Source organism: Pinus tabuliformis, chromosome 8 (genome assembly GCF_031772625.1).
Source record: "Pinus tabuliformis cultivar Carrire ecotype Pingquan chromosome 8, CPIR1, whole genome shotgun sequence".
Taxonomy (NCBI): domain Eukaryota; kingdom Viridiplantae; phylum Streptophyta; class Pinopsida; order Pinales; family Pinaceae; genus Pinus; species Pinus tabuliformis.
Window position 1 is genome coordinate 1,369,806,284 of NC_142294.1, and position 25,709 is coordinate 1,369,831,992.

Sequence of the window (25,709 nt, forward strand, 5' to 3'; positions counted from 1 at the left end):
TGATATATACAGAATTATAAACTTATAAGTCTTTTAAAACCATGCATCAAAGAATGAATCAAATTTATTGTACCACTGGTGAGGTGCTTGTTTCAACCCATAAAGGATCTTCTTCAATCTACAAGCTAGATTCTCTTTACCTTTTACATTGAAACATTTAGGTTGCTCCATATAAATCTCATCCTCCAATTTGCCATGAAGGAAGGTGGTATTTACATCTAGTTGTTCGCATTCTAAATCCAAGGCAGTAACAAGACCAAAAATGACTCTAATTGATGACATATTAAAAACAAGTGATAATATTTCATTAAAATCAATACCTCCTTTTTAGGAAAATCTCTTCACTACCAGTCTTGCCTTGTACCTCTTCTTTCCTTGACCTTCATGCTTGATTTGTATACCCACTTGTTCTGTAGGCCCCTTCTTCCTTTTGGAAGCATCACCAACTCCTAGGTTTGATTTTCTAATAGGGAGTCCATATTTTCCTACATAGCCTTCTTCCATTATTTTCATATTTATAAGCTTCTTGAAAACAGTTAGGCTCTCCTTCATCAATGAACAAAATATAGTTTGAGGGATGATACCTCTATGAGGGCTTATGAGGCCTAGAGACTTGCAAACCAACTATGGTGGAGTGTTTTTTGACTGGACCTCTTGCAATGGTTGTTGCAAAATTTCTCCTTCTTGTTCATCATACTCATTTTTTTGTAACGGTGGAACATTTTCTTGTTGTTTTGTTGGATCTGTCAACAACCTTATTTACCTCCATATTTCCTACAGACCTCTTAAACATTTCTAATTCATTAAATATGACATCTTTGCTTCTAATAATTTTATTTTTAACTAGATCCCATACTCGATAACCAAACTCGCCTTCAACATATCCCTTAAAAATGCATCTAATAGATTTATCATCTAGCTTAGGTCTTTTCTCTTTGGGAATATGCACAAATGCTTCACATCCAAAAAATTGAGGTGAGAATAGTCTGATTTCTTTCCAGTCCAGACTTCTTCAGGGATACCGCCATCCTCGGCTATAGGAGGTGATTGATTTATGATGTAATGGGTGGTCCTTTGGCAACTTCTGCTTAAAGTACTTTTCCAACCTGAAATTAGGAAACATACTCCTAACCTTCTCCATGATAGTGTGGTTCATCCTTTCTGCAACACCATTCTCTTGAGGAGTACGAGGAACATTCTTCCCATGCTTCAATACTAGATCTATTACAATAATCCTTAAAGGAGTTTAAGTAATATTCTCCACCATTATCTATTCTTAAGCATTTTTACAATTTGCTAGTTTCCCTTTAAACAGAAACATGAAACTCTTGAAATATTCCAAATACTTCTCCTTTAGTTTTCATGGAGTAGGCCCAAACTTTCATGGATGCATCATTTATAAACTTCACAAAGCATGAGGCTCCTCCTAGTGACTTAATATCGACAGGCCCAAACACATCATAATGTACTAATTCTAGCATATTCATGGCCACTTCTATGAAATGAAACCCTTTGTTCACTACCATATCTACAATTCTCACAAAAGTCAAAATCATAGGATTTCAAACCTAGAATCAAAATTTTGTTAGCAAGGAATTTTAGACCCTTCTCGCTCATGTGACCCACACGCCTATGCCATAAATTTGTTGAGTTTCCTTCTTTTGCAATAGCAACAACATTTGATTTTTTTGTTGTTGCCCTCAATGTATACAAGTTTCTTGTCTTTGATCCTCTGGCCATGACCAATGCTCCTTTTCTGATCTTCCAACCACTTTTTCCAAAGATTGTCAGGTGAAGACTTCATCATCCAGTTGTCCCACAGGGATTAGGCTCATGTGCATTTTGGAACATGCCTGACATGTTTCAACAAAATATCTTGTCCCTCGTTTGCCTTGATTTGGACATCTCCCACTACAACAATTTTACAGAAATGATTGTTTCCAAGATGTATTATACCATAATCACTAGTCTCATATGTAATGAAATTATTGTTACGTGGAGTTACATGATGAGATACCCCAGAATCAAGAATCCAATCAATGCTACAACTAGAGGTATATAAGCATGCATCTTCTAGTGAAACTGTAAATAAAACATCACTTTCTGGAGCTATGGGTTTCACCTTCATTTGTGCTAGTTGATTTCTGATTTGTGTTACTTCATTTTTGTTCCTTGTACTCCCACTTCCAAACTCGGCATTCCTTTTTCAGGTGTCTCGACTTCCCACAATGAAATCATGTGATTCTCCCTTTCTTTGATTTCTATCTGCCTCTTGACCTTGAATGCCCATGACAAGCTCGACCAATCTTCTTGTCCCAGTTAGTGAAAGTTAGAGCTTATCTTCCCTTGTTTTCCACCATTTACTTGCAACGTAGCTTCTTGTCCTTAAATTGTTGTTGATGTCATCAAACTTCAAGGTCCCTGTAGGTGTTGAAGTGTTGATAGCTACTATCGAATTCTTACAATTATATGGCATAGAGCACAATAATAGGATGGCTCTAATCTCGTCATCCAAAATAATTTTGATAGAGGCAATTTGACTTGTAATTATATTAAACTCGTTCAAATACTCCGGCACTGAAGCACCTTCCTTCCTCTTGAGATTATACAACTTCTTCATCAAGAAAACTTTGTTCAATGTCATGTTTTTCTCATATAGATCATGCAATTTTTTCGATAGACCTTTTGCAATTTTCTCTCCAATAATATTAAAATATATGTTCTTTGCTAGACATTGACAAATTGTGGTGATGGCCTTTCTGTCTAGCTTATTACAGTCTTCACCCGTCATTGATGAGGGACTTTTCACTACTCCCTCAATTGGAAAATATTGATCCTTTAAAATGAGTGCGTCCTCCATCTATGCCTTCCATAGGGAAAAATTAGCCCCGTATAATTTCTCCATATCACTTAATGTCACTATCTCCATGCTCATAATTCTCCTCAACAATAACCTGGCACATCCAAAAATTAAAAAGAACAACCTGACACTCTGATACCAATTGTTATATTAAAAATGATGATGAATGATTATGAACGATCCAAAAATTGGATGTAGACTCCAAATCAACTACGAGATAGAGGAGTTACAACATTCATATAAGCTATAGAGAGAAGACACAACAAGGAATCCTGCAACAAAAAATTAAACAACGCATAAGAGCCAAAATTATATTTTTGTATTACATTGCTTCACAAGCCTTACTGACTTTGTGAGAGCAACTTACAATCACTTCTTTATATAGGCATGGCTTCTCTACAATCTTCAACTCTAGATTTTTCTAGAGTATTCAATGCATTTAACTACTTTAACAAATTTGGGTAGAGGAAACATCCAAATTTTTATAGAGAAAAATCCATCTTCTATGTGAGTTTTTAAAAAATGATGTATGCTTTATTTGGGAGTTGGTGGTGGTTAAAACACCTCATTGACACTCTCTTTCAGCATCTCTAGCACAGTCTCTAGAAACTTCAAGACCATTTGCTTCACACCTCAACACAATTAGACTTTGCCTTAGCTTACAATGTAGTCTAAATGTTCTATATGCTTTTTCCCTTTTCTTGATATATTGTTCGATAAGTTTTGCCTAAAATCCAGCCAAAAATTATTGGAAGGATAGATTTGAGTTTTTAAATTTGTATCCAATGAGCACCCCAAGGGTTTTTCCGGTATGAATTCAAAAATGCATTTCAAACAATGAAAAATAGCAATCTCACAAAAAAATACCACTAAATTTCAAGAAAAAAGACGAAAATGTAAACCAATTAAACTTTACATAGTATAATCTAAATATTCTACAATTTTTGCTTTTCTCTATTACATTTTTTAATAAAATTCACCCAAAATTTAATAAAAATTATTAGAATAATAAATTTGAATTCTTAGATCTCCATAGATTGAGTATCTTAATCATTATTTAGAACTCTAAATTAGTTTATTAACATTTAAAAAATATGCGCAACACAAAACAATTAAAGGGGAGGTATCATTCCTATTTTAAATGAACACTCTACTGGTTGGGATTCTACTTGCTGGGATACTCTGTCTCCCCTGTTTTTTCCTCTAGTTATCTGTGGATTTTGTCCTAAATTCGGAAGATGCCTGGGAGGCTTGCAATGGACAGTGATGGTTTGGAAGGCTTATCTGATCGATTAGTAAACAAAAATGAAATTTTGGTGCCATCCCCTACTCTACCTCCAAGTCAAGGTCGATCCCAAGCACCAGTTTTAAAGCCTTCAGTTGGTAATGCAAGGCTTTTGCCATAGGGCACTGGTTTTTTTTTTACTGGTAAGCCAAATACACAACTGCAGAATTCAACACCTAGGCCGTCAGCTGAGCCTCTTATTCAAGGTCTATGCGGAGGATCTAAATATACGGTAGGTATTTTAAAATTTGAAAATTTGAGAAAGAAGAAGGAAATTATTTTAATGTTCACGAGGTTAAAGATAGTTTACCAGACAGAGTGCTTCTTACTCTGCTTGATGTATTCAGCCCTTTTTCTTTGAAGCTCCCAGTTTCTCGACAAGCCCTTTGCTAAATAGATTATCCCAAGAGCTAGCTGCCAGCGTATCTGCATAATTTTCTTTGTTGTCTTTGAAGGCCTCACATTCTAAAATGAAATGTTTTTATGTTTCCACTTTTCAGGAAGAACAAAAAATGCATGCTCTTTCTTCCCAAATTTCTTCTAGCCATTTCCAGCGCTCTGTTTCACAACGGAGTTATGAGAATTAGTCCTTAACTGAACAATAAGAATATTGGCTCTCCAAGAAATATTGGCCTTTATCTATGCTTTTGGTTGATGACTATGAGTGGTTCTTGGGGCCATGCCTCTTATGAAAAAACTTTTTAGCCTCAGGAAAACCACCTGTTAACTTAAATAAAAATTCAACCTCTTTTCGAGTATTTTAAGTGTTTGAAATTGTGAAGAAGCAAAGCTGTGTGTTCAGGAGTGAAGTGGCGGGACTACTATCCTACATTTGTCCAACAAGCAATCTTATTAGATATGGAGAACAGTGAACGTCACATTGAACTTGTTGGGAAGCTTCTAGAGTTTTTGTATTCTGAAAAGACATTGTCTGATAAATAGAAGCTAAAATTCAATGACATTTTTATTTTGAAAAGACATCTTCTGATAAAATACTTTACCCGGTTTTGTGGTAATAGATAGAAACATCTTTTACCAAATTCATGAATTGGGCAGATTCGTTTTCTAGGCTAAAAACTAATTGTAAATTGAACTTCAAGGCTGAGATTTGGGACATAAACCCGAGATTCTGCAGGATGATGTGCTTTCTTTTTTCATATGCAGATGGGAGAGGAAGGAAGATGTGAGGATCAAGAAGAAATCAATATGGACGAGGTCTTTGAGTGGTGGGCAGTGCCCAGAAGGGAGGAGGTGAGGAAGGAAGATGTGAGGATCAAGAAGAAATCAATATGGACGAGGTCTCTGAGTGGAGGGTAGTGCCCAGAAGGGAGGAGGTCAGGTTTTGACATTAACTCAGACAATTTCTTCAGTTGTGAACATTGATTCCCTGGGACCCAACATAATGAACAACTTGTCACAGAGGCCCGCACATAATCTCCGGGTGTTTACCTATGCAGAGCACAGGGTTGCAACCAGGAATGTCAGTCGCGCCCTCATGCTTGGAGAAGGTGGATTTGGATTTGTGTACAGTTGTTTGATAAAAAACAAGCAAAAGAGATTTACCTCCCAATGCATGTGAAATATCTGGTTGTGTACATACCATGGCACACATCAAGTTGTTGACTATTGAAGCATTAGGAACCCTACTCATTTCTTCTTTCTCCTTGTCATCACAAGAACAAAAATTAGTGCTTAGCTTGAAGTGGGCTGCAAGAGGAGTATTGATTCATGTGGCATCTATCATGTTAAACTTGTCAAGAACCTTCTCAATATATTTTTCTTTGTGATAGTCATAGCTTTTTGTTCTTTCTATCACGAATAATCTTCATTCCCAATATCTGTTGTGTTGGACCCAAATCCTTCATCGCAAATTAATTTCTGAATCGTTTTATAACCTGTTAACCATTATCTTGCAATGTCCAACAATGAGTATGTCATCCACATATAGCAATAGTATAATATAATTTTCATGGTCATACTTCTTGATACATACATAATTATAAGCTTATAAGTCTTTTAAAACCATGCATCAAAGAATGAATCAAATTTATTGTGCCACTGGTGAGGTGCTTGTTTCAACCCATAAAGGATCTTCTTCAATCTACAAGCTAGATTCTCTTTACCTTTTACATTGAAACATTTAGGTTGCTCCATATAAATCTCCTCCTCCAATTTGCCATGAAGGAAGGTGGTATTTACATCTAGTTGTTCGCATTCTAAATCCAAGGCAGTAACAAGACCAAAAATGACTCTAATTGATGACATATTAAAAACAAGTGATAGTATGTGATTAAAATCAATACCTCCTTTTTAGGAAAATCTCTTCACTACCAGTCTTGCCTTGTACCTCTTCTTTCCTTGACCCTCATGCTTGATTTGGTATACCCACTTGTTCTATAGGGCCCTTCTTCCTTTTGGAAGCATCACCAACTCCTAGGTTTGATTTTCTAATAGGGAGTCCATATTTTCCTACATAGCCTTCTTCCATTATTTTCATATCTATAAGCTTCTTGAAAATAGTCAAGCTCTCCTTCATCAATGAACAAAATATAGTTTGAGGGATGATACCTCTATGAGGGCTTACGAGGCCTAGAGACTTGCAAACCAACTATGGTGGAGTGTTTTTTGATTGGACCTCTTGCAATGGATGTTGCAACTAGACCTCTTACAATGGTTTTTGTGGTTGGACCTCTTGCTATGGTTGTTGCAAAATTTCTCCTTCTTGTTCATCTTGATGTCCATCATGCTCATTTTTTTGTAGTGGTGGAACATTTTCTTGTTGTTTTGTCGGATCTGTTAACAACCTTATTTACCTCCATATTTCCTACAAACCTCTTAAACATTTCTAATTCATTAAATATGACATCTTTGCTTCTAGTAATTTTATTTTTAACTGGATCCCATACTCGGTAACCAAACTCGCCTTCAACACATCCCTTAAAAATGCATCAATAGATTTGTCATCTAGCTTAGGTCTTTCTCTTTGGGAATATGCACAAATGCTTCACATCCAAAAAATTGAGGTGAGAATAGTCTACTTTCTTTTCAGGGATACCGCCATCCTCGGCTATAGGAGGTGATAGATTTATGATGTAATGGGTGGTCCTTTGGCAACTTCTGCTTAAAGTGCTTTTCCAACCTGAAATTAGAAAACATACTCCTAACCTTCTCCATGATAGTGTGGTTCATCCTTTCTACAACACCATTCTCTTGGAGTACGAGGAACATTCTTCCCATGCTTCCATACCATATCTATTACAATATCCTTAAAGGAGTTTAAGTAATATTCTCCACCATTATCTTTTCTTAAGCATTTCTACAATTTGCTAGTTTCCCTTTAAAAAGAAACATGAAACTCTTGAAAAATTTCAAATACTTCTCCTTTAGGTTTCATGGAGTAGGCCCAAACTTTCCTGGATGCATCATTTATAAACTTCACAAAGCATGAGGCTCCTCCTAGTGACTTAATATCGGCAGGCCCGAATACATCATAATGTACTAATTCTAGCATATTTTTCTTTCATTCATGGCCACTTCTATGAAATGAAACCCTTTGTTCTCTACCATATATACAATTCTCACAAAAGTCAAAATCATAGGATTTCAAACCTAGAATCAAAATTTTGTTGGCAAGGAATTTTAGACCCTTCTCGCTCATGTGACCCACACGCCTATGCCATAAATTTGTTGAGTTTCCTTCTCTTGCAACAGTAACAACATTTGATTTCTTTTGTTGTTGCCCTCAATGTATACAAGTTTCTTGTCTTTGATCCTTTGGCCATGACCAATGCTCCTTTTCTGATCTTCCAACCACTTTTTCCAAAGATTGTCAGGTGAAGACTTCATCATCCAGTTGTCCCACAGGGATTAGGCTCATGTGCATTTTTGGAACATGCCTGACATGTTTCAACAAAATATATTGTCCCTCGTTCCCCTTGATTTGGACATCTCCCACTACAACAATTTTACAGAAATGATTGTTCCAAGATGTATTCTACCATAATCACTAGTCCCATATGTAATGAAATTATCGTTACTTGGAGTTACATGATGAGATGCCCCAGAATCAAGGATCCAATCAATGCTACAACTAGAGGTATATAAGCATGCATCTTCTTGTGAAACTGTAAATAAAACATCACTTTCTGGAGCTATGGGTTTCACCTTCATTTGTGCTAGTTGATTTCTGATTTGTGTTACTTCATTTTTGTTCCTTCTACTCCCACTTCCAAACTCGGCATTCCTTTTTCATGTGTCTCGACTTCCCACAATGAAATCATGTGATTCTCCCTTTCTTTGATTTCTATCTGCCTCTTGACCTTGAATGCCCATGACGAGCTTGACCAATCTTCTTGTCGCGGTCAGTGAAGGTTAGAGCTTATCCTCCCTTCTTTTCCACCATTTACTTGCAACGTAGCTTCTTGTTCATTAAATTGTTGTTGATGTCATCAAACTTCAAGGTCCCTGTAGGTGTTGAAGTGTTGATAGCTACTATCGAATTCTTACAATTATATGGCATAGAGCACAATAATAGGATGGCTTTAATCTCGTCATCCAAAATAATTTTGACAAAGGCAATTTGACTTGTAATTATATTAAAGTCGTTCAAATGCTCTGGCACTAAAGCACCTTCCTTCCTCTTGATATTATACAACTTCTTCATCAAGAAAACTTTGTTCAATGTCATGTTTTTCTCATATAGATCATGCAATTTTTTCGATAGACCTTTTGCAATTTTCTCTCCAACAATGTTAAAATATATGTTCTTTGCTAGACATTGACGAATTGTGGTGATGGCCTTTCTGTCTAGCTTATTACAGTCTTCATCCATCATTGATGAGGGACTTTTTGCTAATCCCTCAATCGGAAAACATTGATCCTTTAAAATCAGTGCGTCCTCCATCTATGTCTTCCATAGGCAAAGATTAGCCCCATATAATTTCTCCATATCACTTATTGTCACTATCTCCATGCTCATAATTCTCCTCAACAATAACCTGGCACATCCAAAAATTAAAAAGAACAACCTGACACTCTGCTACCAATTGTTAGATTAAAAATGATGACGAATGATTATGAACGATCCAAAAATTGGATGTAGACTCCAAATCAACTATGAGATAGAGGAGCTACAACATTCAGATAAATTATAGAGAGAAGACACAACAAGGAATCTTGCAACAAAAAATTAAACAACGCGTAAGAGCCAAAATTATATTTTTGTATTACATTTCTTCACAAGCCTTACTGACTTTGTGAGAGCAACTTACAATCACTTCTTTATATAGGCATGGCTTCTCTACAATCTTCAACTCTAGATTTTTCTAGAGTATTCAATGCATTTAACTACTTCTTTAACAAATTTGGGCAGAGGAAACATCTAGATTTCTACAGAGAAAAATCCATCTTCTATGTGAGTTTTTAAAAAATGATGTATGCTTTATTTGGGAGTTGGTGGTGGTTAAAACACCTCATCGACACTCTCTTTCAGCATCTTCTCGCATAGTCTCTAGAAACTTCAAGACCATTTGCTTCACACCTCAACACAATTAGACTTTTCCTTAGCTTACAATGTAGTCTAAATGTTCTATATGCTTTTTCTCTTTTCTTGATATATTGTTCGATAAGTTTTGCCTGAAATCTAGCCAAAAATTATTGGAAAGACATATTTGAGTTTTTAAATTTGTATACAGTGAGCACCCTAGAGGGTTTTTCCTCTATGAATTCAAAAATGCATTTCAAACAATGAAAAATAGCAATCTCACAAAAAAAAACTACCACCAAATTTCAAGAAAAAAGACGAAAATGTAAACCAATTAAGCTTTAATAATATAATCTAAATATTCTACAATTTTTGCTTTTCCCTAGTACATTTTTAATAAAATTCACCCAAAATTTAATAAAAATTATTAGAATAATAAATTTGAATTCTTAAATCTCCATAGATTGAGTATCTTAATCATTATTTAGAACTCTAAATTAGTTTATTAACCTTTAAAAAATATAGGGAACACAAAACAATTAAAGGGGAGGTGTCATTCCTATTTTAAATGAACACTCTACCGGTTGGGATTCTACTTGCTGGGATACTCTCTCTCCCCGGTTTTTTCCTCTAGTTTTCTGTGGATTTTGTCCTAACATTCGTAAGTGTTGACTTTTGTAGTTGCTGGTTTTTTCATTTATCAGATCATTTCAGCACTGGGGCAAAGCAGTTTTGTAAGCAGAAAATAGTACCTGAAAAAATTGTTCATCATTGTATTCAGCATTTGTTCATCATTGTATTCAGCATTTGTTAGGCCAGGATGCAAAGTCTCCTCCAACTGAAGAAAATGTGGAAGCTCTTTGCCAGGTTTTCAAAACCGTTGAAAAACAGTTTGAAGAAAACCCCAAATCACTTTCTATCCTAGATTCTTATTTCGCCTCAATGAAGCAGCTAGCTAATAATCAACGCTTGGCATCTCGAATGAGATTCATGGTTCGTGATGTTCATGGTTCTTGATGTTCTTGACTTGCATGCTAATAATTGGATCTCTAGCCGTGGAGAGATAAAAGCTAAAACTATAAATGAGATCCATTCAGAAGCTTGGTTTAAGGCCCGGATCAACAAACATGCGCAATGGTCGTGGTGCATCTAATGTTATGGTATGGGTGCAGGAAACAGTTTTGGTATTGGACGGCCTGGAGGTTTGATGCCTAGGATGCCTATAATGGTTCGGAAGATGCCTGGGAGGCTTGCAATGGACAGTGATGGTTTGGAAGGCTTATCTGATCGATTAGTAAACAAAAACGAAATTCTGGTGCCATCTCCTACTCTACCTCCATTGTGGTAATAGATAGAAACATCTTTTACCCAATTCATGAATTGGGCAGATTCGTTTTCTAGGCTTAAAACTAATTGTAAATCGAACTTCAAGGCTGAGATTTGGGACAGAAACCCAAGATTCTGCAGGATGATGTGCTTTCATTTTTCATATGCAGATGGGAGAGGAAGGAAGATGTGAGGATCAAGAAGAAATCAATATGGACGAGGTCTTTGAGTGGTGGGTAGTGCCCAGAAGGAAGGAGGTGAGGAAGGAAGATGCGAGGATCAAGAAGAAATCAATATGGACGAGGTCTTTGAGTGGTGGGTCGTGCCCAGAAGGGAGGAGGTTCTGAAATTAACTCAGACAATTTCTTCAGTTGTGAACATTGATTCCCCTGAACCCAACATAATGACCAACTCGTCACAGAGGCCCCCACACAATCTCCGGGTGTTTACCTATGCAGAGCACAGGGTTGCAACCAGGAATGTCAGTCGCGCCTCATGCTCGGAGAAGGTGGATTTGGATTTGTGTACAGTTGTTTGATAAAAAAGCAAGCAAAAGAGACTTAACGCCGTTGCCGGGGATCGAACCCGGGTCACCCGCGTGACAGGCGGGAATACTTACCACTATACTACAACGACAGTGTTGTACCTAAAATTTCAGGTGTACCATTCAAAGAAAATAGAGGTTGATGACGATAGCATCCAATTCCGGATTCCGAATTGATGATAACAGGTGGAGGGAGCGACTTCATTTGGAATATAGATTTATGAAGTGACTGTTGTGATCTGGTCTGGCATATCATAATAATAATCAAAAGTCAAATATTAAAGAATGGATTTGGTATTAATTATGCTCGTTAAACGCCTTATTAGTCTATGTTGAAGGTTATGCAATGTACTTTGGCAATGGATTGATTGTTGACCATGTATGAGTTTCGTTTCGTTTGTATTTTGATAATATAATTTGTTTTGATTGTGATTGTTATGGTGTATGAGTTTTGTTTGTATTTTGAAAATATAATTTGTTTTGATGGTTAACTATATATGTTAGTTTGAAATGCGTTGATAAATGAATTATGGTATGATTTTCATAGAAATTTTTTTCCTTTAAATTTTATGGATCAGAAGTTTAAATTCAACAATAATTTTAATATTTATTAATAAGATAATGATATTTTTTATTTATATAATAAAATAAAAATTATGGGAAAATAATATTTGGAATAAGGTTTTATATTTTTTAATTATAAAAATTGAATTAATTTAAGTTTTTAATTACAATAGGAATAGGAAAGAAAAGTTCATTTAAATTTACAAAATTTAATTTAATCTAAGTTTAAACAAAGTTGCAACATAATTAAGAATATTGTTATTTTCTACATACTGCCACTATTATTTTCTACCTGACACCATTGTTATTTCTACCTGCGACTTACTATCTCAGTGGGTTCAGTGCATCCATAATCTTCTTTTACCATTTACGTCTTTTGTGCAATTGAGATCATTTTTTCTACAATTGAGATAATGAAGCAACTATGTTGCTAGCTTGCAACAGACCCTAGATCAAAACTCATGAACTCTCATATCTAAGTAAGATACAACATCATTGGTGAAATTTCATACAATGTTCTCTGTAATTCCAAGTCCTTGTGAAGCTTGGTTGTAAAAAAAAACTACAACCATGTGTACACCATGCATATACATGTTTAGTTTAGCTTCCGCTTAATACTTTTATCAAAATATTTGCAAATATAAATTTAGCAACTCATCTAAATATTTTGTCAAACATCTTGTCAGAATAGTCTCACTATCTAAATATTTGTCAAACATCTTGCAAGAATGGTCTCACCTTTTCATGCATAACATTGGTTAAACAATATGCAACAATTATTCAAATTTCAAATTTTTACTTTTCAATTGTCTTTCAAATTAAAATAGATTTTTGAGGGAGAATTTATTTCCTCACTATACATAGTTTAAGATGGTGTTATTGCTCTCCTGAAACTTGTTTTTGGCACTATTGTTTTAGTAACACTTGCTAAAAAACAAATATCTGAATAAGATATCATTTTTCTCTTCCTAATGTGAGGTTATATTCACTTTTCTACAAATTATAATAGAGATCTAAAAGAAAACAAGATGAATTTCACATTATATTTTAAAGTTTTATAATAAAATTATCTGCATTTTTCTAAACAAATTATCTTTGCCTTTAATTGAGATAATAGACTATTGATAAATTGAATTACAATCTTGTTAGACTAGCTTCAAGTTTACATAACTAGCCCTTTCCATCCAAATAATCTTATAAAATTGTATTACTTCTGAACAAAATTTAATACTTTGAAATTTATAACTTTAAGTAACACTAATATAAACTAATACCACCAACTAAATTTATAATAAATAACATTCTCAACAAACTCAAAAAGTGTTCCTTTCCATTCCATTCCATTCCATTGATCACTAGTATTCAAACAACCCATAATAAAAAAAACAAACCTTATTTTCCATTATATGGTTGAAATCAATATTATTGAATCCTTAGATGATGTTTCTAAATAAATTGCATGTATCTAATTATGGTAGTTTGATTATTGGCTATGAAATTTTTACTTTTGTATTTCAGATAAAACTTGATTCAAATTGTGTTTAATTTCAATATTCCAAAAATAATTTTACAATTACAAAATTATCACACACAAAAAGGCATAAACATGTCATAATAGAATAAATCACTGGGTATCCCACTACCAATTACATTATGAAAAACAACTATGTAACTCGTGTTAATTATATAAAAACAATTGAGAAAATTGCATTAATAATATAAAATTAATGCATAAGCATTAGTTTACCTAACACCATGGAATGATCCTGTGTTTGGATATTCTTTGCTAATAATTTATTGTTGGAAAGTTGCATTATGTATGTATCTATCGATGACTATTTCCCTAGCGGAAATGCAACGGGCATGACTGAAATAAATTGAAACATAAACGAGATGATCTTTAATGGTTATTGAAATATATTGGTTGATTATGAAGTTTGAAATGAATAAACTAGCAATTGCACCAAATGTTGCAAAGGAAACGTCGTAAGGCATAAACTAGAAAAGCATCATTGTACATTACCACGATATTAATAGCCCGGTGTCTACTAGTGCTCTGGTATACATTAATCTCAGCGCAAGAAAGTTGTATGGTAATATTCCCTCAGATATAGCATGTCTCGGTAAAATTGAGCATATCGATTTTAGTAAGAACAACCTTTTTGGTATGATTCCTAGGAAGATAAGCAACTTCAATGTTGTGACATACATTGATTTCAATGCAAACAGGTTGTCTAGTAATGTTCCCTTAGATATTGGCCATCTCGGTAAGTGTGAATATATCAATTTCAACAAGAATAGGTTTTCCGGTAAGATTCCTTGGGAGATAAGCAACTTGAGTTCTCTAAAACATCAATTTTAGCAATAATAGCCTTTATGGTAAGATTCCTAGGGAGATAAGAAATTTCAATGCCCTGACATATATCAATATTAGAACAAATAGGTTGTCTAGTATGATTCCAAGGAAATTGGTAACAATATTTATCTTAAAAATTTTGATTTATCCAAAATGAATTCAACAGTCCCATCACAATGGAAATCACCATCATAAGCAATCTCTACTCTCTAAAACTATTGAGAAATCACTTCAACGAGAGCATTTCCACTAAATTTATGAAAATGACAAACTTGATCACCACAAATTTCTCTTAAAATAACTTTTCCAGTCTTGTCCCACAAAGCCCGTTTTCTCATTTAAATGCAAGTTCTTTCGTAGGGAACCCCTACTTATGCGGAAAAGAGTTAATGTTCTAGACAGCTAACTGTGAATTCACTTACTGATTACCAAGATTAATCCTCCTCTCCCAAACTTGTTAATGTGTTTAAAACTCTCCTTAAAACAATAAATATTTTCCAATATATCGTTATCAGAAACCGGTCCAGTTCGAAACGAACCAGTTTTAAACAATTTTTGTCGAGACTTGCCCTCCAAATTAGTTTTGGACCAGTTCAATTACAAACCAATACACTATACGACCCCAACCACACATGTCCATGACCCATGAAAAAACACCAAAAAAGAAGGATCTAGGCCCCTTTTCAACAATAACATAGCTCTATTTAGATCCCTACCTAACCGCCTATTTTCCCCACACTCTTCACATTCTTTTCATTAAGTATTTGTGAGTGCTATTGGGTGTGAGCACATTTACAATGTTTAAGAACATATAAATGAAAAACAAAAGCCAGTTGGAAAAACAACAATTGAATGCTTTAGTCTTTATGCAATATAACCCTTGATTGAGGTGCAACAGGTTGTTGGACACCACACCAGACTCAAATCCCATAATCTTAGAGGATATTGATCCCTCCTTGGAGGGGATCATGGAAAGTCATCCATGCAACATTGGTAGAGAATGAATTTAACTCGATGGATTTGCAGTCACTTTTACCACCACAGGTTCCAAACCATCAAGTCAGAGGTTGATGATACCCATTCAAAGAGAGCATCTTGATATAGGGGATGATCATGAGGACATGAAGTGAATTGTTTGTAATACAACTATTTTTTAACTCTAAATGAGGACATGTAGTGACTTATTTGTAGTACAATTATTTTTGAATTCTAAAGGCCATTTGTAGTCTTGATGTTTCGTGTGTCAATGCCATTAGTTATTTTCACCCTTACATGATATATACATTGATGTACATGAATACTTAAATTTTTATTTAAAATTAAACATTGTGTTTTTTATTCAACTGGATTTTCAGCAGGTTCTGGTCTGGTTTGTAATTTTGGACACTCCAAAACAGGTTCGGTTACAGTTATTATAACTTGGTATAATAATGCATAGAACTCATTTAAAACAGAGTACGCAATTTTTGATAGACAAAAACCTATAAGAACCTCTAATCCCTTGTGCTATGTTTATGATAGATCAAAATCAACTTATCTTCCTTTCCCAACTCTACACTGAAAATGATTTTTCTTATCCAAATTTCAAAGAAGGATCTTTATATTTCATATATAAACGGAACCTTGAGCCATTCATTTTCAACCCAAGAAAAAGTAGTTTATTGTCACTTTTAATCCAATTGCTCATCTTCTCGACAACTTGGATAATAGATATACAATGAAGAAGCATAACAAACCAAAGATAATCACATGCATTACATGATTAGAACCCTTCTGTATTATATTTCTGTTTAATCTTTTCATGTTGTTATTAACTCCAGCTTGAGCTTTGATCATTGTCATTTCCTGCGAAAACCATGTCATTACATAATCAGATAACGAAGGCAACTTTTAAAAATAAGCTACAAAAATTGGAGACGCAAATTAATAACAAATACCGAAAAGAACAAGAAGCAACCATTCAGTAGAATATAACTGTGGAATGCTGTAAATGGCCTAGAACTTTTCCTGCATTTTGATTATATGTGAAAATGTTGTAAATGACCTAACATTTTCCTATATTTTGGTTATAGGTGAGAGCAAAGAATCCTTTCGATCTGACTTAAACTAACAGCTTGTTGAAGCTATCAAGAATAAAAAATCACAAACCTGTATCAATTACATCATCAACATGTTAGTGAGTTAATTTCAACTGCAGTTGTCTCATGGATTGAGAATTCATCAATGAGATAAAATTGATTTACTTTTGCAATTTAAAATAGATTTCATTGTTTCTAATTTCTAAACACAAGCGTTGTAAGAATTATTTATTTGGTCTAATGGTTAATTATTATGTTTAGCTATAGCATAAGCGCAGAGAAGCCGAGGGCGAAACTAGGGTTCCTGATGTGCTGATCCCGTTGCAGGGCTGGAAGTGGTCATCTCTCGTTTAGCAGCACTGTTTCGAAAAGGTCAAGAGCTGACCGACCGGATGGGAGCAGAGGGGTCCAGTGGGACCCCTACTTTCAAACAGATAATCATGCAGAAGCAGAGGCAAAATAAGAAGGAAGGGGTCAGGATTTCTGGGCTTGACAATAACAAGCAGAACGACAGGAGGAATAAGGAGAAAATACAAGGGGAAACTGACAAGCCAGACAACACAACGGAAGGCAAAGGCAAAGTGGATGAAATCCTGACAGGAACTAAAGACAAAATCGCCTCAATAATTAAATCATCAGAAAACGAGGAGCGACAAGCAGGAGAAGACAGGGAGCAAACAGATAATAGGCAAGGAAAGCCGGAAAAGGAGGGGGAGACAAGCACAAGCCCCAATAGATACTCTTCATCAAATGGGGTCTGCAAACCAAAAAAGACCAATAACCTCAGGGTAGTAATAACTGACCCAGAGATTCAGGCATACAGAGAGCACATGGCAGAACATGCTGTCATTTGCAAATTTATGGGTATTTGGCCATCTGAAAGGACTCTTTGTCATTGGATCAGACAACAATGGAAGCCGAGGGGGGATGTTAAACTTCATTTGGGAGCCAAGGGATTCTTCACAGTTGTATTCTCCAACCTAGAAGACAAGGATAGAATTTTTGAGGGTGGCCCATACTTTCTGGCTTCAGCTGGTCTGTACATGCGACCATGGAAACCAAACTGATGAGCCCCAATTTTTGGTAACAAATTGGGCTCATTTGGCCTACTTACCTTGCTCAACCCTTCATCTTTTATCACTTATGCATTCATTTCTTGGTATATTCGTGTTATTTGTAGGAAGAAGGGCAGGCATTATATCTATGTGGCTAATACATGATGATTTCATGTTTTTTTGGCATTAAAGGGAGCAAAGACCACGCAGAAGGAGACAAGGAGACAACAAAGGTGGCATTGCAGGTTTATAGGGAGGTTGTGTATAGCCTTAATGACCTCCCTTGTGATCTCCACCCTAACTCCGAGCTCCAACAGCTCTCCCCACCGAGCTTAAAGGAAGCCATCGGGTTCTACAAGAACAATAGTTTACAGCAGTTTAACTTTTAGTTGGACAGCCGAGCTCCATTAATTGAGGAAGCCAGCTTGATCCTCATCATGTATAAATATTAAGGTCGTGGCCTTTGATAGGGGCTTTTTTGAACTTTTGAACTACTGTTGCAATTTCTAAGCACGAGCTACAACTCGGTTTTTTGCTCTTTGTAAGCCAGTTTTGGCATGTCATTAGACTCATGATTATTCAATAAAGACAGGCAGCTTTTGATTCAATTCTGAGTTTCTAAGGGAGCTATAGCTCTCAGGTTAGGACCCAACCTGAGAACAATAGACCTCCTCTTCTTTGTATTGTTACTTGTCTTTCTTTTCAGCATTTCATTCCTCTGTTTTGACATCCATTTAGAGATTACAATCTGCTGATTTGATTTCTTTTATGTGATTGAGTAGGATTAGTTTATGGTTCAAGTGCTTTTAGTTGCTTAGATTAGAGTAGAAGGATCAGCATTCATTAGAGCTCCAAGAAAAGGCTGATAGTGCACTCACTGCCATCTTTGTTTAGAGATTGGGGGTGTAGACCGTACTAGCCACCAAAAACGCAGTCATACATTTTCATTCAAGCTGCAACACAGTCATTTTAATTATAGATCCATCCATGCATTCTGATCTTGAGCAGTATTTCCTCATTCCAACTCCATGCACGATTTTTCTCTGAAGTATACATTGATGTTCGTTGATTTAATAACACAGTTAGGATAAGTTGATGAGTTCTCGGTTTTGTGCAGATTTGTTTCCTTTACACTACGTTGCATCACTCTGTTATCTTCTTCTTCTTCTCAACCGCGTCTAAAGCCACCTACCCAACCTCTGTTCAGATCGTTTGCCTTCCAACACTTCCACTGTTCACGTAGCTCTATCTTTTTGGACTTTTCATTGCTTCCACCCTTCCATTCACTAACTAGCTGCAAGCACTCTTTCCTCATCTCATATCTCTGTCCCTGAGCCATCATAATCCCCCTTCCCATCCTACCTATCCACCTGTACCACTCCTTCACTCCTCCAACACCCAAAACTCCAACCACAGAACATCCTGTAGAAGCTAGCAGACTTCCTGTAGAAATCTCAAGCTTCCTGTAGGATCCCCTGCAGACATCCTGTAGAAACCTGTAACCTCGGTTGCCGAGCACCTGAACGTTGTGGACTTCTATGGAATGATGTTTTGGATCCTCTGGAACCTCTCCTAGCCCTCCTGACCTTTCCCAAGCTTTCTTTCCCTTCGAACTACCCCTGCGCAGTCAAACCCTAATAAGAAACAAAATCATAATAACTCCAAACCACTTAAGCAAAAATACAAAAACAATGTTCTTTTCAGTAGAAGTAGCTTAGTTTCATGCATCTCATATCACTAGAAGTAATGGCATCATTTCTAGAAGTTTGCACACCCACCATTGCATCATAGAGATTAGACTAGTTAGATTAGGGTTTACTAGGGTTTCCCTGTTTTGTTGGCTTTCAGTTCATTATTGCAAAGTAGGTTAATTTCCTTTGAGGTAGTCTTCGTCCATCATTTAGAAAGCTTCTTCTGAGAGCATATAGAAGTTGGCTTGAGCCCTAGCGGACTTGTGCCAGTTGACCAAGTGACAGCTGTGACAAGAGCTAGTACTTGTGCATATAGCACCGTCGCTTCCAAGTTTGTTACGAACTACCGGGTTGATAAAATTAGAGATAGGGAGCTCCAGGAGTTGTAGCATTATTGCTACAATACTGGAGCCCACCATCTTTTTGGCGCCGTTGCCAGGGAAGCGTCAGAGTATTAGTAATTGTTGTTTTTCTTCTATTTTCTTACTCTTGCCTTCTACTAAGTAGTTTATTTCATTTCCATTCTGCAAAAGTAGCATAGACATTTCCTGCTTTCATAGATTAGCATTTCTTGCTTTCATAGATTAGCATTTCCTGCTTTCATAGATTAGCATTTCAATTATGCAATTTCATTTCTGCAAGCGTAGATTAGCATTTCAATTCTGCAAGCGTAGATTAGTGTTTCAATTCTGCAAGTGTAGACTAGCATTTCATTTTTGCAATTTCATTTGAGCAAAGTAGATTAGTTCTTTCCTGCTTTCATTTTAATTCTGCATCTTTATAGTTATTTGTAGATCAATCTGTTTCAGTTTTGCAGGTACCACAGAAAAAACAAAAGCAATCAAAAAGTCTTTCCATTTCATGCCTCGTAGGAATCGAGATAAAACAGGCAAATTCTTACCCAACACCCCCACCACATCACTGAGTCACCCTTCTCTCTTCTTCGGTGACAGTGATCCAGAAGAACCTATAGGTGAACCTCCTGAGATATACGAAGATCCTATAGCAGAAGAAGAATTAGAGACCACCCCATCTGAAGCTATGGTTGACAATAGAAGAGAGGATGAGAGAATAGAAGGTGCCTTCCCCATCCGAGAGACCAATGGAGAGATGAAAATGAAGAACATTAGCCCCTCCGCTTTACCTCACTTCCATGGACTGACTACTGAAGATCCTGATACCTTCCTGTTTGAGTTTGTTGTCCTTTGTAGAACCTATGACTATACTGAAGATGAGCAGAAGCTGAAACTCTTCCCTTCAACTCTTAAGGATGCAGCATTACGTTGGTTCATGGGCTTACCTGGGAATAGTATCACCACTTGGGCTCAGATGCAGCAAGCTTTCAATACCAAGTACAGGGATTACTGTAGGTCCAAGGAAACCAAGGGAGAAATCTTTCGGATGACCATGGGAAATGATGAGTCCTTAGAGGATTATGAGGAGAGGTTCCAACTTAGCTATAAGCGGGCCAGGTGCACACTTGACCCTGAATCCCTCAAGTTGGTCCTGCTCCGAGGAGTCCCTGAAGACCTCTTAGATACCCTTCACATGTTAGTTGGGGGGGACATTTACCAACTGCCTTATGAGGATATCAAGACTGTGTTTAGAAACCACTCCAGGGCAGCTCGGAAACGAGGTAGAGGAAACCTCCTCACAACTGGTGTCCCTTTCTCCAAACATGAGTTTGCAAATCAATTGGAAGATCTTAAGAGTGAGGTGAGACAGACCATTGCCATGCAGCTGGACACATTCAGGATCCAGCAAAAGAAGGAAGCAACTGAGAGAGCCTTGGCTATCTTCTGCCCTAGATGTACCCGGAGACACCCTAAGAACGAATTTCCATTGCATTCGGTTGAAGTGCGTTTCGTTTGTGAGGAGGACCATCCCACAAACCAATGTCCAACCTTACCTGGATTTAAAGCCATGTACCAAGGGACAGAAGCTCCCACTGAACCTCTCTATTACCTCAACCAAAGGAGGCCACAAGGACCTAGAACTTACCAGCAGGGGATGCAAGGGGCACCTCAAGCTTATTACAGCCCCAACCAATCGACTCCTATGCCTTCCTGGGGTCCCCCTGCTCATCCTTCCTGGTCTATGCCTCCTCCATGGTCTTATCCACCTCAGTACCCTACCCAACCCACTACTCATTCTTATCACTCACATGCCCAGCCACAGCCTCAGTGGAATGCACCTCAGTCGGGGTGGAGGCCCCAATACAACACTCCTCCAGCCATTTTTCCTCCACCACCAGTTCAACCTCAACCATTACCTCCTGCTCCTCCAAGGCAACCTCAAATACCTGCTCAACCGAACCCGAACCCCAACAATAGACAGGCCCAGCAGGTGTACACTAGGGAAACATCATGCCCTACTTATGCTATGGAGATCCAGGAGATCAATCTTCGATCTGGCAAGACTCTTCCAGATCGCCAACCTCCTCCCCCAGAGGATGAGGAAGATAAACAGGAAAGTGAACCAAAGGCTATTCCACCCTTTCCTGAGAGACTAACAGCCACCACACAACCCAACCCAGAGGAGGATGAGCTTCTGGGTGAGCTCAAGCAGTTGTGTGTAAAAATACCACTTCTCCAAGCCATCAAGGATGTGCCAATATACAACAAACTGGTTAAGGAAAAGTGTTTCAAACACCCAGGCAGGCGAAAGAGAGATGCTTCAACCATCAATGTCTTAGGACAACTGTCTGACCTTATGTTAGGACAAGTCATCTGCCCAAAGTATCTAGATCCTGGGAGTCCTGTAGTAGATGTCCACATCAATGGCATCATCATACCTCACACTTTGATTGATTTGGGGGCCGCCATTAATGTGATGACCAGGGATACCATGCTCAAACTCAATCTTCAGGGTTCCTTGAGGAAGACCTCGACATTTCTGCAACTTGCAGATTGCTCCACTGTGACTCCCGAAGGGATTATGGAGGATGTCTTGGTCTCTGTCGACTCTTGGGAATACCCTGCAGATTTCTTGGTTCTGCAACCGAAGGCAAAGCTTACTGGATATCCTCTTATTTTGGGAAGGCCTTGGTTAGACACTGCAGATGCTTACATAAGTTGTCGTGCAGGAAATATGACCATCAAAAATGGTCCTATGTCCAAGCAGCTAGTCCTATATCCTCCTGCCCAACCTTCCTTAGAGCATGACTTACCACTTTGGTTGGAGGAAGGAGAAGAGGATGAAGTGTACTCAGCACCTTTGTGCACCCTATATACCACCAGAAGAGACCCCCCAACCGAGGATGACTTGATTGAGACTTTGATCCAGAATCCACCTTCCAGTGCACTATCCTTAGAGAAATTGGTGGAGGATGCCCAAGCCAGCACCTTAGTGGATCTTTGTACGACCAACCCTGTCACTCCCAGAGTCAAAAATGTGGAGTTCGGCCCTGAGAGAACGTTAAAGATCAGCTCCTCCCTATCTCCTTCCCAGGAAAAGGAGCTGTGTAGCCTGTTGGCCAGTCACCTAGATGCTTTTGCTTGGAGCTATAAGGAGATGAAAGGAGTCCATCCCTCGGTCTGTACCCATCACATATACATCAAAGAGGGTTGTAAACCGGTTAGGCAACCTCAGAGGAGAATGAATCCAGCCCTTAAGGACATTGTCAAGGAAGAATTGCAAAAGCTGTTGGATGCCGGATTCATTTACCCCATCTCAGATAGTGAATGGGTGTCCCCTCTAGTGTTGGTTCCCAAGAAGAATGGGAAGTGGAGAATCTGTGTGGACTACCGAGAACTGAACAAAGCTACCAAGAAAGACCATTTCCCTCTACCTTTCATAGATCAAGTGTTGGATGGACTGGCAGGAAAGACGTTCTTCTCTTTCCTGGATGGGTTTAGCGGGTACAACCAGATTCAAATCAGCCCGGAAGACCAAGATAAGACCACCTTCACTTGCCCTTGGGGTACCTTTGCCTACCGAGTTCTTCCCTTTGGGCTATGCAATGCTCCTGCTACCTTCCAGAGAGCTGTCTTGAGCATCTTCTCGGAGCTGGTCCATGATGCAGTGGAAATCTATATGGATGACTTCAGTCCTTATGGGGCCAACTTCCAGGAAGCATTGTCCAATCTGGGAAAAGTCCTAACCAAATGCATTGAGATGAACCTGTCCCTTAGTCCTGAAAAATGTGAATTCCTGATGACTGAAGGGACCGTGTTAGGCCATACCATTTCTTGTCAAGGGTTACAGGTGGATCCTAACAAAATTGCTCTCATCAAGAAGGTTCCACCTCCTCAAAAGGTAAGGGATGTTCGGAGTTTCTTAGGATTAGCAGGGTATTACAGGAGATTCATTAAGGACTTCAGCAAGCTAGCCTCGCCATTGTTTGGCCTGTTGGCAAAATATGTGGAGTTTAAGTGGACTAATGATTGTCAGAGGGCTTTGAATGAATTAAAGGACAAGTTGGTGTCAGCCCCAATCCTGAGAGGTCCAAACTGGGCCCTACATTTCCACATCCACACTAATGCCTCGAACAAAGCCATAGGTGCAGCTTTAGGACAAGTCGAACAAAAACTTCCATATGCCATTTACTTTGTTAGTAAAAACTTGTCCAAAGCTGAACTGAATTACACTGTAACTGAGAAAGAGTTTTTGGCTGTGGTCCATGCACTGAACAAGTTCCGACACTATATCACTGGCTATCAAACATTTGTACATACAGACCATGCTGCAATTAGATATTTAATGAATAAACCAGATGTGAATGCCCGTATTATTAGATGGTTACTTTTGTTGCAGCAGTTTGATTTGACCATTGTTGACAAACCAGGTAAAGAAAATGTTGTTGCTGACTTTTTATCTAGATTGGATTTGTCTGCAGATGAGGATGGAACAGTGGATGACCAGATGCCTGATGAACATCTGTTTGCTATCTCAGCACTCTCTCCATGGTTTGTTGATATAGCAAACTACCTTGTTTCAGCACAGTTCCCTTCGCACCTATCTTCAAGAGAGAAGAGCAGAATCATCAGAAAAAGTGCCTCATTTACTTGGATCGGGGGCAATCTGTTCAAGCTTAGCCCCGATCAGATCTTAAGGCGTTGTGTAAGGGAGGAGGAAGTCCTTGATATCCTCCTCACCTGTCATGATGGGCCTTGTGGAGGACATTTTGCATCAAAGAGGACTGCCTTCAAGATCCTGCAAGCAGGCTACTATTAGCCCACACTTCATCAAGATGTCAGAAGATATATCAGCCAATGTGACCAATGCCAAAGAATGGGGAAACTGACTCAAAGGGATGAGATGCCTCTCCAACCTCAAGTGACTCTTGAGCCATTTGAGAAGTGGGGCATGGACTTTGTGGGTCCCATCAACCCTCCTTCGAGGCAAAGGTCTTACATCATTGTGTGTACTGACTACCTGACAAAGTGGGCAGAGACTAAAGCAATCAAAGCAGCAACAAAAGAAAAGGTGGCCGAGTTCTTAAGAGAAAACATCTTCTACAAGTTTGGCTACCCAAGAGAGCTGGTCATTGATCAAGGGAGCCAGTTCACATCCAACCTGGTTGAAGACTTACTAGCTCACCACAAGATCAAGCATAGGACTTCCACCCCCTATCACCCTCAAGCAAATGGGCAGGTGGAAGTCACTAATAGAGCATTAGAAGGGATCTTGACTAAGGTGGTGAGCAGCGGCAGAAAGGACTGGGCAGATCGCCTGATTGAGGCCACATGGGCTTACAACACAACCTGGAAGACCACCACCGGCTTCACACCTTATGAGTTGGTCTATGGGAAGAAAGCTTTGTTGTCCATTGAGTTCGAATACAACACTTTGAGGATGGCAGCTCAGCTAGATCTAGATCTCAGCCATGCACAACAAGAAAGGTTATTGCAGCTGAATGGAATGGATGAGCACCGAATGCAGACCCTCCTTCACTCAGAAGTGGTTCAACTTCAGAGAAAGGTGTGGCATGACCAACGTCTCCATGACAAGCAATTCCAGCCGGGAGATTGGGCTTTGTTGTATGACTCCAGATACAAAGATTTCAAGGGAAAGCTGAGAACCAGATGGCTAGGACCATATGCAGTGGAAAAATGTCATGACAATGGATCTGTGCTTATTCGGACCATTGATGAGGAAGCCATCCCCATGCTTGTCAATGGGCATCAATTGAAGAACTACAGGAAGCCTCTCTCAAGGCAAGAGTTCATCAAAACTATGGAGAAATCAGTGTTGGTCATAGAGAAGGGTTATGCCTCTCCTTTGGGCATACCCTGAAAGATCTAAAACAAAAAAAAATAATAATAATAATAATAATAAAGATCCTTGGGTGAAAACCTTTCTGAGGCGCCCAAGGCAGGCGGTAGGGGTGAAAACCTCATTGAGGCGCCCCTATTGTCTTTCAAAAAAAAAAAAAGAGATTTGAAAAAAGATCCTTGAGTGAAAACCTCTCTGAGGCGCTCAGGGTAGATGGCAAGGGTGAAAACCTCATTGAGGTGCCCCTGTTAT

General features: G+C 38.1%; 1 non-coding gene across 1 annotated transcript; it reads right to left on the bottom strand.

Moving 5' to 3' along the window:
* Positions 1-11,517: 11,517 nt before the first annotated feature.
* On the bottom strand, positions 11,518-11,589 carry TRNAD-GUC (transfer RNA aspartic acid (anticodon GUC)). The gene has a single exon. It is a non-coding gene; the product is annotated as a tRNA-Asp (tRNA).
* Between the last annotated feature and the right edge of the window lie 14,120 nt (positions 11,590-25,709).